At 34.9% G+C, this 10541-nt stretch overlaps 1 pseudogene across 1 annotated transcript; it reads right to left on the reverse strand.

Moving 5' to 3' along the window:
* Positions 1–1179: 1179 nt before the first annotated feature.
* LOC125223197 (ATP-dependent RNA helicase-like protein DB10) lies at positions 1180–6229 on the reverse strand (annotated as a pseudogene). Its single transcript, XR_016135651.1, has 9 exons — positions 6069–6229; positions 5238–5560; positions 4914–5054; positions 4398–4466; positions 3637–3906; positions 3068–3418; positions 2661–2938; positions 1892–2257; positions 1180–1799 (listed from the first exon to the last, which is right to left on the reverse strand). The product of XR_016135651.1 is annotated as an ATP-dependent RNA helicase-like protein DB10 (transcript).
* Positions 6230–10541: the final 4312 nt, after the last annotated feature.

Consider the following 10541-nt stretch of genomic DNA (forward strand, 5'->3'; position numbering starts at 1 on the left):
AAACACAGTCAACTAATTAATTTATTTTCATACTTTTATGCAAAATAACGAGTAGTCATACTTATATTCATAATAAGGATACAATGGGTCATAAAATATACTCCCTCCTTCCTTAAAAAATAGACAATATTTTAAACGACACGGATTTTAATGTATACTATTGGTAAGAGAAAGATAAAAAGAAAAAGTAATTGAAGTAACGTTAGTGAAGAATGAGACCATCTTATTAGAGTGAAAAAAGATTACTTAAACAGAATTGATATATTTTTAAGGGATATCCCAAAATGTCAAATGTGGTCAATTTTTAAAGAACGGAGAGAGTAATTGGATTGAATTCTATGACTCATTGTCCATTGATGTAATAGTTCTAATATTATTTATAATTGAAATTAAAATACAAAAATACCAAGTCCATATTTACATAAACACGACGTCAATGAGCATCTGAATTTCATAGACACGGATTTACAAGATCTAAAATCATATCCTAATAATTATTACTACATCTTAAGCACGATCTTAATTTCTTGATCAATTCAATTAATTTCCGTCTCAAACTCTTGCTATACCTCTAAATAAAATTTCCTTTTAACTTCTAAAAATTGTCTCGGATTGTGAAAATTTATCAAGTTGGTCTTTAACCTTAGGGTGTTTTCATTTTTATTCTCTTAAACAATGAGAAAGTATAATTAAAAATGAATTTATTAGTTAAAGTGGGAGTCACATTTTTTATCTACATCTATCTCACCTTTTATATATATAAAAAATGATGGAAAAAAATGTTAAATATTAAAATTGCTCTTATTATTTTTTTTTTCTTTGGAATAATAATAGTTTAAATGGTGTAGACACTTTTCATTAAAAGATTTAATATAGTAAAATTACATTCTACCTTAAGTAAAGTACATAATTTTATCCCATAAATCAATTAAAACTAGTATTTAATTTTTTTTCTCTCCTCCACATATACAGTAACTCAAGTGTTCATCTTTTTTATGCTCCAATTAGTACAGTAACATGACTTAAATATTTTTTTTGTTCTATTTGTAATACTCAGATTAATACAGAGAGAATAATTTATTTTCTGAAATTCAGATTTAAGATAAAATTAATTACCAGACATACCAAAATAGATATAGATTTTTAAAATTACAAGTGCAATAGAAATATGGAGGTATATTTCCATAGAAAATTTCTTTCAATATGAAATATATCCAATATTCGTATCCATTGCATTAGATTTGCAGTCCAAAAAAATACTAACTGTTCAACACTTAACAGTACACAACACAAATTCCATGGCAAAATTGGCCACCCTACATTGTTCTCTTTACTTGACATATTTCAAGGGACAACACAACTACCAAAGGCATTCAAGGCATGAATGAAAGCTGCACCTTGTCTACATCGATCCTTGAATTCGGACATTTTAAGGAGCCTCTAACCTCGGGGTACCTTGCCCTTCTTATCGTCGTCCTCTTGCTCTTGATGATTGGAGTTTACTCAACGGGTAGCATCCTGTTAACGTTAGGAGATGAATGTGATCTCTCATGACTCAATATCTATAATCCTTGTTTCCATAAGAAGAGGGCCTTGTGCTCTTGGATGGAAATCTCTCCATGCTACGACTACGGCTTCGAGGCCTTTCCCCCCATCCTGAAATCCTTATGGGGCTTCTGCTACGACTGCGACTTCTACCTCTAATCTTTGGAGCAGTCACCCCGTTCTCGTGGAAGCTCCTCTGATGGAAGCTTCCAGTGCCATTTGTCTCGTATCCGTTAGAGAAACCAGAGACATGTCTGAAAGTATAGAAATACAATCTTAGGACTACAGAAATTAAAGCAAAGGGAATAAACGACCCATATGGTATAACTAAGGAAATATCATATACCTATCACGACCACCAGCCCTATCTGTGGATGATGGCATTCCCCAAACACCTCTTCCGCCATCCCTTCCAGTTTGAGAAGAACTGAAACGTCCGCCACCACGACCTCCTCCATCACGCCCCCCAGGGCCTGATCCCCACTGACGTCTTGCTCTCCCCATTCCACCACCACGTGAAGCCATGTCACGGAGTTCGGTGGGCACATGCTGACTAGCACCTTCCAGGAGTTTGATAAGCTCTGAAGCATGCTTTGCATCCTGCTCACAAAAGAAAGTGTATGCCACACCAGTGGCACCAGCCCGGCCAGTTCTTCCAATTCTGTGAACGTAATCCTCTACTCCTGTAGGGAAGTCGTAGTTTAAAACCACCCTGAGACAGACAACATAAACATATGAGACCAATCACAACAGCCAAAATACATGTAAAATTATTACCAAAAAAAATACATGTAAAACTAAAATGTATATTATTGCAAAAGAAATTGTTGCTTTGTTCCCATAAAATATTAGCAATAGCCAAGATGCATAGATGGTTATACGACACACAAAGGGCAGTTGTAGAGAACAAGAGCTGCTGCAGCTAACACCAAATTTCTAGTAATCATATTATAGCTGCATTAATTTATGTAAGATTGATAGGCAGAGGACAATTGCTAGATCACAAAAAAAGCCCTCCTGAAAACAATATTTGATTAACACTCAAGGCATAACTAATCCAAACGGAGGTGAACCACGCACGTTCCATAAATTATAAAGTCAATTCAAACACCAACCTTATATCCTTAATGTCCAGACCACGGGCAGCTACATCAGTGGCCACAAGCACCGGGGATCTTCCATTTCGAAACTGATTCAACACGTAATCCCTCTCACCCTGAGACTTATCGCCATGAATAGCAGCTGCTCCAAATTGCCGGGTCAGATTACCTGCCAGCTGGTCACACATTTTCTTTGTAGAACAGAAAATTATTATCTTAGAACCAGGTTCTTGAGATCTCAATATCTGTTCCAGGCGCCTACGTTTGTCCATTGGCGACAAAACTTCAACATACTGTGAAAAATACAAAGCTCTACATTAATAAATGTCAAAACAGACAAGTGCTGACAAGCATTTCCTGTCTTCACATGAGATAATGAGACAGTACTAAAAGAAAAACCAGGAGATCAATGTTATATGTACCTGCGTTATTGCCTTGTTGGCAACAAGCTCATTAACATTTCCAATATTAACCTGAACAGGGTTAACTAGTAACTCAGCAGCAATTCTGCGCACCTCCTTTGGCCACGTTGCTGTGTACATCAAGGTTTGTCTACGAGCAGGGACCTCCTTCACTATCTTTCTTATCTGAGGTTCAAAACCCATGTCCAGCATCCTGTCCGCCTCATCTAAAACCAAATATGAGACCTGATGGAGGCTTATCCTTCTCATCTCCAGAATGTCATTCAATCGACCAGGAGTAGCCACCACCACATCAACACCTCTGTCTATGTCTTTCAATTGCGGACCCTTAGGTGCACCTCCATATAAACACTTCAGCAGACAGATCAAAATTGAAATCAGAAAGATGACAAGGGAGACATAAAAGAAATGGAACACAGAAACAAAACCATTTATTGTTAAATGGCGTCCATTTAAAGCCAACACCACATAACCACAATTAGATTAATCTACTTTCACTCCAAGGTTATCCAGAAAAGAGGTTATAGGCTATGGAGACTGCTATAAGAGAGGCACTGCTGAAACTATACCGTGCAAGATATCCTAGACGACCTTCCAAACTTGACGGCTTCATCTTGAATCTGAGTAGCCAACTCCCTTGTTGGTGACAACACCAAAACTGTTGGACCTAATTTTGGGTTATTACGCCTTTGTTTCAGATGAATAAATCCAGGAATCAGGTAACCCAAGGTCTTCCCGGATCCTGTCTTGGCGATTGCTACAATATCAAGACCTTTTACAGCAATAGGCCATGACTGTGCCTGTATTGGAGTAGGAGCAGAAAAACCAGCATGCTGCACCTGTAAAATGAAACAAAACACCAGCAGCCTCATAAGCATATGTGGTGCTTCAGATGGGTTTCTTTTCAAATTAAGCAATTGGCCAAGGAAATAAGAAGCATCATCCCGCCCTAAAGTCAGGCCTGCTTGCAGAAGCAAGTAAATTAGGAGGACACCTCTTCTTTTAATCAGACCAAGGGGCAGACAGATTTGCTACCAATAGAAGTCCCAGCCAAGCTTGGATGATTCGGAAAGCCCCTCACATAGATTGGTCCATCAATAAGGGTGCTCCAAATACATGCAAGCCCAGGGGCGCACAGCGTACGACATTTGACTCCTCCTGGAGCAAATATCGCACCTGAGACAAAAGTAGAGAGGGAAAAAAAGTTTCTTAATCTCCACAATGAGCCTCCAGTAGTAATTCAATGTTGCAGAAAGTTAATTCACTCAAACTTTAGACTCAAGGTGATCTTTAACACTTTTACATTCAACACATTAAATATAATTGATACCTCCCTAAGAATCTCTGAAGCAAATCCAGTGGCTTCAAACGAGGTGAATGGTGGAGGGACATTGTCTCCCTTGACAAATTATGAAGAGAATGAAACCAGTTAGAATCAACAAAAGATTAGTATAGAAACTAAAAGATCAGAAACACATACACAGCAAACAAAGGAATAAAAACATAGGTAAAAAACAATTAATACTGAATATACCACAACAGGGACATAAATGTTTTGATAATATTTTGAAATATCAAAGACTAGAGTACATATCTTTATTTTCATTCAGATATCTCATTCAATTTTTACTTTAACACCACACAGACTTAATCACTGTAAACTCCTTTTCTACAAATTTTTCAACTCTTCCTTTTAGTCCTTTACTCTTCTACAAAATTGAATGTTTAACTTTAGCAGACAGACAAAAAAGCCAACTGCATGATGTTATTTCTTCTAAAGAATTTGGAGAAAATAACTGATGCAGAAAAAGAATAGCATGGCTGCACTAATGAAATAGAAACTTACTGTCACAGATATTTCATGACGCCGCCGATAAGCTTCAGCGGACACAATACTTTCTGCACCAGTGGGAGCAAGAGGTCCATATCCAACATTGGCTTTCACCTCTACATCACTGTGTGAATAATCTGGTCTGCTTCTGGTAGCCTGTACAAAGTAGTGAAAAAATACCAATTGAGTACATCTAGCAAGTAACAACTTAGTTTGTTCATCACCGAAATAGCTAAGATGCCAATAAACACAGATAAAAGAACCAGTCAAAGTTTTAACAAATCCATACACATGAATTAACAAGTCTGCATATATCTATAAGAACACCACTTGGGCTACCTGATAAGATACTGGTACAACAGCCTTTGTCAATCCATTGCTAGCTTTGGAATATCTGTCGTCATTATCATTCGCATTATAATGTCCTTGGGGGGACTTCTGAACTGATGAAATCAAAGATTTATGAGCTGGCGCATAGCTTGAGTGACCAGGGGCAACAGGTTTTTCATATTGAGTTATATTGGTCTCTGGATTCCAATAGTACACATATCCAGTCTTGTCATCAACCAGACCCTTCCATGGTTTTGGTAGACCGGGGTCCTCAGGTGCATATCTTATACCAGCTGCAGCAGCTGCCATGACAAACCTTCCCTATGGAGTATCTGTAACATAAATTGCAGAGAAATCAGAAAAACAAAAAAAATAACTTTATCAGACTTGTTAGTTAGGGTTCATTATTAAACCAAAACTGCAAGATACTACCAAAACAAAACTCCATACTGTGGGTACTCAAAAAAAGGATCTAATCCATACATGATTTGTGTTGAAACCATGCCAAATGTCTCAAACTTGTCCATTTCCAAATACATATTTCAGTAAAGCATAAACCAACATGGAACTTCCATAACAGCTATGAACAGGCATCATCAAACATTACGAAAGCAAATTAGCATTAACAAGAGGGTAAACGGCGCAGCGTGGGAACGAGACATTTACATAATTCACCCCTAATATCTTGATAGGAAACCCTAATCAAATTAGTGGTACAATTCCACCAAAATTACAAGCAATTCCAAACCACCGAAATATACATATTAATTAAACGCAAATTCGCAGCTGAAATGATCAAAATTAAGCAGCTAAATTTAGGGCAAAAGTAGAGAACGTTACCGCGGGCTATTTTTTACAGAATAAACGAAGCAGAAAAGCGATTCTGCTCCTCACCGCACCTTTTTCTCTCTATCTATATCTTCTGGGTGATTTGATTTGTGATTTACAAATAGGTGTGTGCGCGTGAGGGATCTACGCCTCCTATAAACCAGAAGCGTAGGTGAGTCGAGAAATGGAGGACACAAGTTACTTTATAGCTCTACTTGTTTCCGCTTTTTTTATTTTTGACTTTTCGAGTTATCATTTTTTATTTCTCTCATTTTTATTTTTATTTTTTTAAGTATTTAGCCTATAGGTGGCCGAAAAGATTACTGCTAATAAACATATTAGTAAAATAAATATACTTTATCCGTTTTGCAGAATTAGAATCATATTTTATTTTTATTTTATTTTTAACAGAAATAATAAGTAGTATTAACTCCCAATCACTCATATTTTATTATAAAATGATAGAAAAAATGGACCTCAAATTTCTCTAACTTTTTCCTAATTATTATTTTTTACATTTTTTAAAATTCTTATTCACACTAAATGTGACTCCTATTATGGGACAAGAGTAGTTAGATCATCTCCAACAGTACTACAAAACCTAAAATGCAGTAGAATATTACCTCCAACAGTACTGCAAAACCAATCCTATAATAGGTTTTTGAAGAAAAAATACCTATCTTTAGGTTTCCACTAAAAGTATACCAAAAACACCTTTTATAGTTTGAGTTATTGCATTTAAATCCAAATCAATTCATATTTATCAAAATTGAAGAAGAGAAGGAAGAGAAATTAAAATACAGAGATCGAAAAACTTACAGAGGCCGCGGGTGAAGGAGAAGATGTGAAATAATAACCTAATGTTATCTTATTAATATTTGATTAGTTATTAAATAGTGGGTTGGCCCATATTAGAATTAGATTATTCGACATAATTAATTTATTTTTAATTATTTTACTAACGAGCCGTAATTTGTTTCAATAGAAAATCAAATGTTTTTAGATACTTATTAGATAGATTAAATGACTGATGTTATATATAAATTTATGGAATCAATTATTTTATTAGGTAGTTAAATATTATACGTACATTACTAATTAAATATATGGAACCAATTATCTATTAATTAATTAATATTATTCAAACCAAATATGCTATTAAATATAACAAAAAATAGTTAAATATTAGTAATTAAAATGATACTATGGATTTCATATTTAGTTATATTAATTAATAAATCTTTTCTTGTATTATTTAATTTAATTTAAGATATTGACAAAGTGTCATGGGTTATTATGTAATTTAGGTAAACTATATAGGCATGATTGAAAAGTATAAAAAATTAGTGGGTGAGGAATATTCTTTTGGGTTTGAGTTTAGTGTAAATGGTTGGAGTAAAATCAATATTTAGTGTAACATTTACACTAAAATAGGTTTGAGTTTAGTGAAATGGTTGGAGATGCTCTTAGTTTGATCCCAGAAAATAACACTTAACATTTTCGATGAAATATACATTTGTGTATTTTACTTTTTAGCTAGGTCGGCCTATTATTATTTTTGTGTTATGCCCATCTGGCTGGGAGCAGTTGGCTCGGGAAAGAGAAATTTGGAGTGAGCTAGACCTCAAGGCCAAAAAACTAGTCGTTGGAAGAATTAGTTATAACTGATTATAACATCTAGAAGGGAGTTAAGTTTAGCTCGGTTGTAACTTCTCATATATAGGTAGATGATTCGGTTTTGCTTTGAGTTGTAACATGCACAAACACACATTCAAGATAGATAGGAAAGTTCTTGCTTAGAGAGAGAGGTTGAGAGCGCATGCATCTTCTTGTAGAGTGACACCATCTTCTTTCACACTCGTTCAATAAACTCCATAATACTTCTTTGTGGACGTAGGCATCTCTCGGTGTGCTTTAATTTCTTGCTTGATTGAGTGCTTAGAGTTAGTAGTTGAATCCTAACAAGTGGCGCCGTCCGGTGGGAAGTCGATCCCAGCTGATCTTGGGCGATTGGATTTGATTGCAGCCGATTTTGGGCAATTGAGGGTGTGTTTTCTGTGTTGGAACTGATCTCATCGAGTAGCAGACCAGTTGTTTGTGGAAATGTCTACAATAAAGATTGAAGTTGAGAAGTTCACTAGCCGAAACGATTTTGGATTGTGGAGGCTGAAGATGAAGGCCATCTTGATGTAGCAAGGCCTATGGGAAATACTAAGTGCCAGTGAAGATGAAGAGAAGAAGTCCGGAACAGATAAGAAGGAGAAGGCAAGGATGCAAGATATGCAATACAAGGCATATAGCACCTTGATCTTGAATCTTACTGACAGAGTGCTTAGGAAAGTTTCCAAGGAAGACTCTGGTGCATGGGAGAAGCTAGAGTGAGTAGTTGAATCCTAACAAGAATCCTAACAATTATCATTAGTGGAGTATTTTTTTAAAATTCTTTGGAAGGGGATCGCTATTTAAAAAACACAAATATTTTCCTTTTTTCTAGCCAAGTAGTAATTTTTTCAAGGTCCAGATTGTAGGCCCAATAGGTTGAGTATGTTTTATTTTGTTTTTACTTTCGAACCGCTAAATCAATTATTAAAGAGCCCAATCATTTCTTCTGGGCTCAATATGCCTTAACACGAATTCAGAGGATGAGTGGGATGAACTTTAGAGGTTAGGTTTTCCTCTTGGTGATAGCCAAAGGTTGTTGGGTTAAGAATTGTGGGTTGCTTATGGATATATTTTCAAGAGAGAAAATTGGATATGAAAAGGCCAGCAGTTGGATCCATCTTGCTGTGGGCCATTGATAATTTGAGTTTTGTGGCAAGAGGGGTGAGCACATTGTTTAATTGAATAAACTAATCATTCATGGTGAAGCTGGCGTGGATAAGTTATAGGATAAGCTAAGATTGAATCTTGTTTAAAACAATATTGTTTGGTTGAATTTTCAATTTTAATAGTAGTATAATGCAAAACATATTTTGCTTATTATTTATGTAGTGTTATTAAAATAGAGTAAAAATACTTCTCTTATGTCTAATTATATGTTAGTTCAGGAATTTACTTATAAAATATATATGTAATTATGAAAATAACTTTAAAATCTTACTTTCTTTGTACCAAGTAATAGTCTTCATCTTTTCAATCTTTAAACAACTCATCCATGAGATCAACAATACATAACTTCTTACAAATTGAAGATTCAAGTCAGCTATGTTATTTTGTGGTCTGATTTTTTTCTTCTCACCATCTCAATTGGTTGAACTTCGTGGAGAATGCGTATCAGCAACCTCCTCGTCAATGGGCAAATAGCTGTGAGGGGCTCATGACTGATGTTTTCATTCTAAATGGGAAGAGTCATTATAATCATGATTGTGCACATTGTGGCTAGTAGGGAACTCATTTACATCAAAGTAAGGTAGATCTACGTAGTTCTTGGTGATTTTTTTTCAGTTACACAATTCTTTCTAAATATCTCGATCGAACCTTGAAAATATCGGTATGTCTGGAGTCGCAATTTTTTCTTCAGTAGAATATGCAAAAATATATCGTTAAAATTCTTGCAAGCCGAATAAGCAAATTAATGAATTATGTAAATGTTGATGAAATTCGAATAAGTAATAAACTAACTACACGTATCAAGCACTATCAACCACATCCTCTTTAGTTATAATTTCCTTTTCGAATTATATGGATATTTTACTAAATATGAACACCAATGAATACTAACCCATACTTAGATGGTCCGAAATAAATATTTGTGTACAAGAAATGAGTGGATAATGCTGGAAATTATTGTCGTATTAGCTTAATTATAAGCACTGATATTCGACAAAAAAACAAGAAGACGAATTAATCCCAAAAAAAAACAGTTATCGGTCACACTCAAAACCCCATTAATAAGCTAACAAGAATCTATTTAGAAACGAAAGCCTCGTGAAGATCTTTACCAAAATAGTGATAATTAGTTAAATGTTAAACAACTTCCATAAAACCATAATTAATTATTTTTGTTTTCCAAAGAGTTGTGGCTGTGATTTACCTGTCATAATCAAGGCCCACGTAATCCTATTGGCCATAAAAATGACTTGTGGTCAGGAATTAAATTAAGAAATAAAAATACTTTTGTTTATTGGGGCCTCTTTATCTTCACTTTTCGATTTATTGAAAATGCTAAAAGCCCATTTAATAATCTCTTTTGATTTTTTCTTCATTTTGAGAAATTTGTGAATGGATTAGTCATCAAAGTGGTTTCCTCTATTGGGAAAGCTATGAGTTATGGACAAAAGCTGTATTGATTAAGTTGATTATTATTAAGTGGTTCTTGTTGTTGACACTTCGACGTCTAGGAAACCATTGTTGGAGCTTGATTTTTTCCATTGTTTTATGGCAAACTTTAATGACTTTTTAAGTCTATTAATTATTATGTGGATCCTTTTTTATGTGACATTGACAAGGAGGAGATCCTATTTCACTAGAAAACGGCTAAAAATA

Source organism: Salvia hispanica, chromosome 2 (assembly GCF_029641045.1).
Source record: "Salvia hispanica isolate PSC_SH4W2 chromosome 2, Shi_PSC_v1, whole genome shotgun sequence".
Taxonomy (NCBI): domain Eukaryota; kingdom Viridiplantae; phylum Streptophyta; class Magnoliopsida; order Lamiales; family Lamiaceae; genus Salvia; species Salvia hispanica.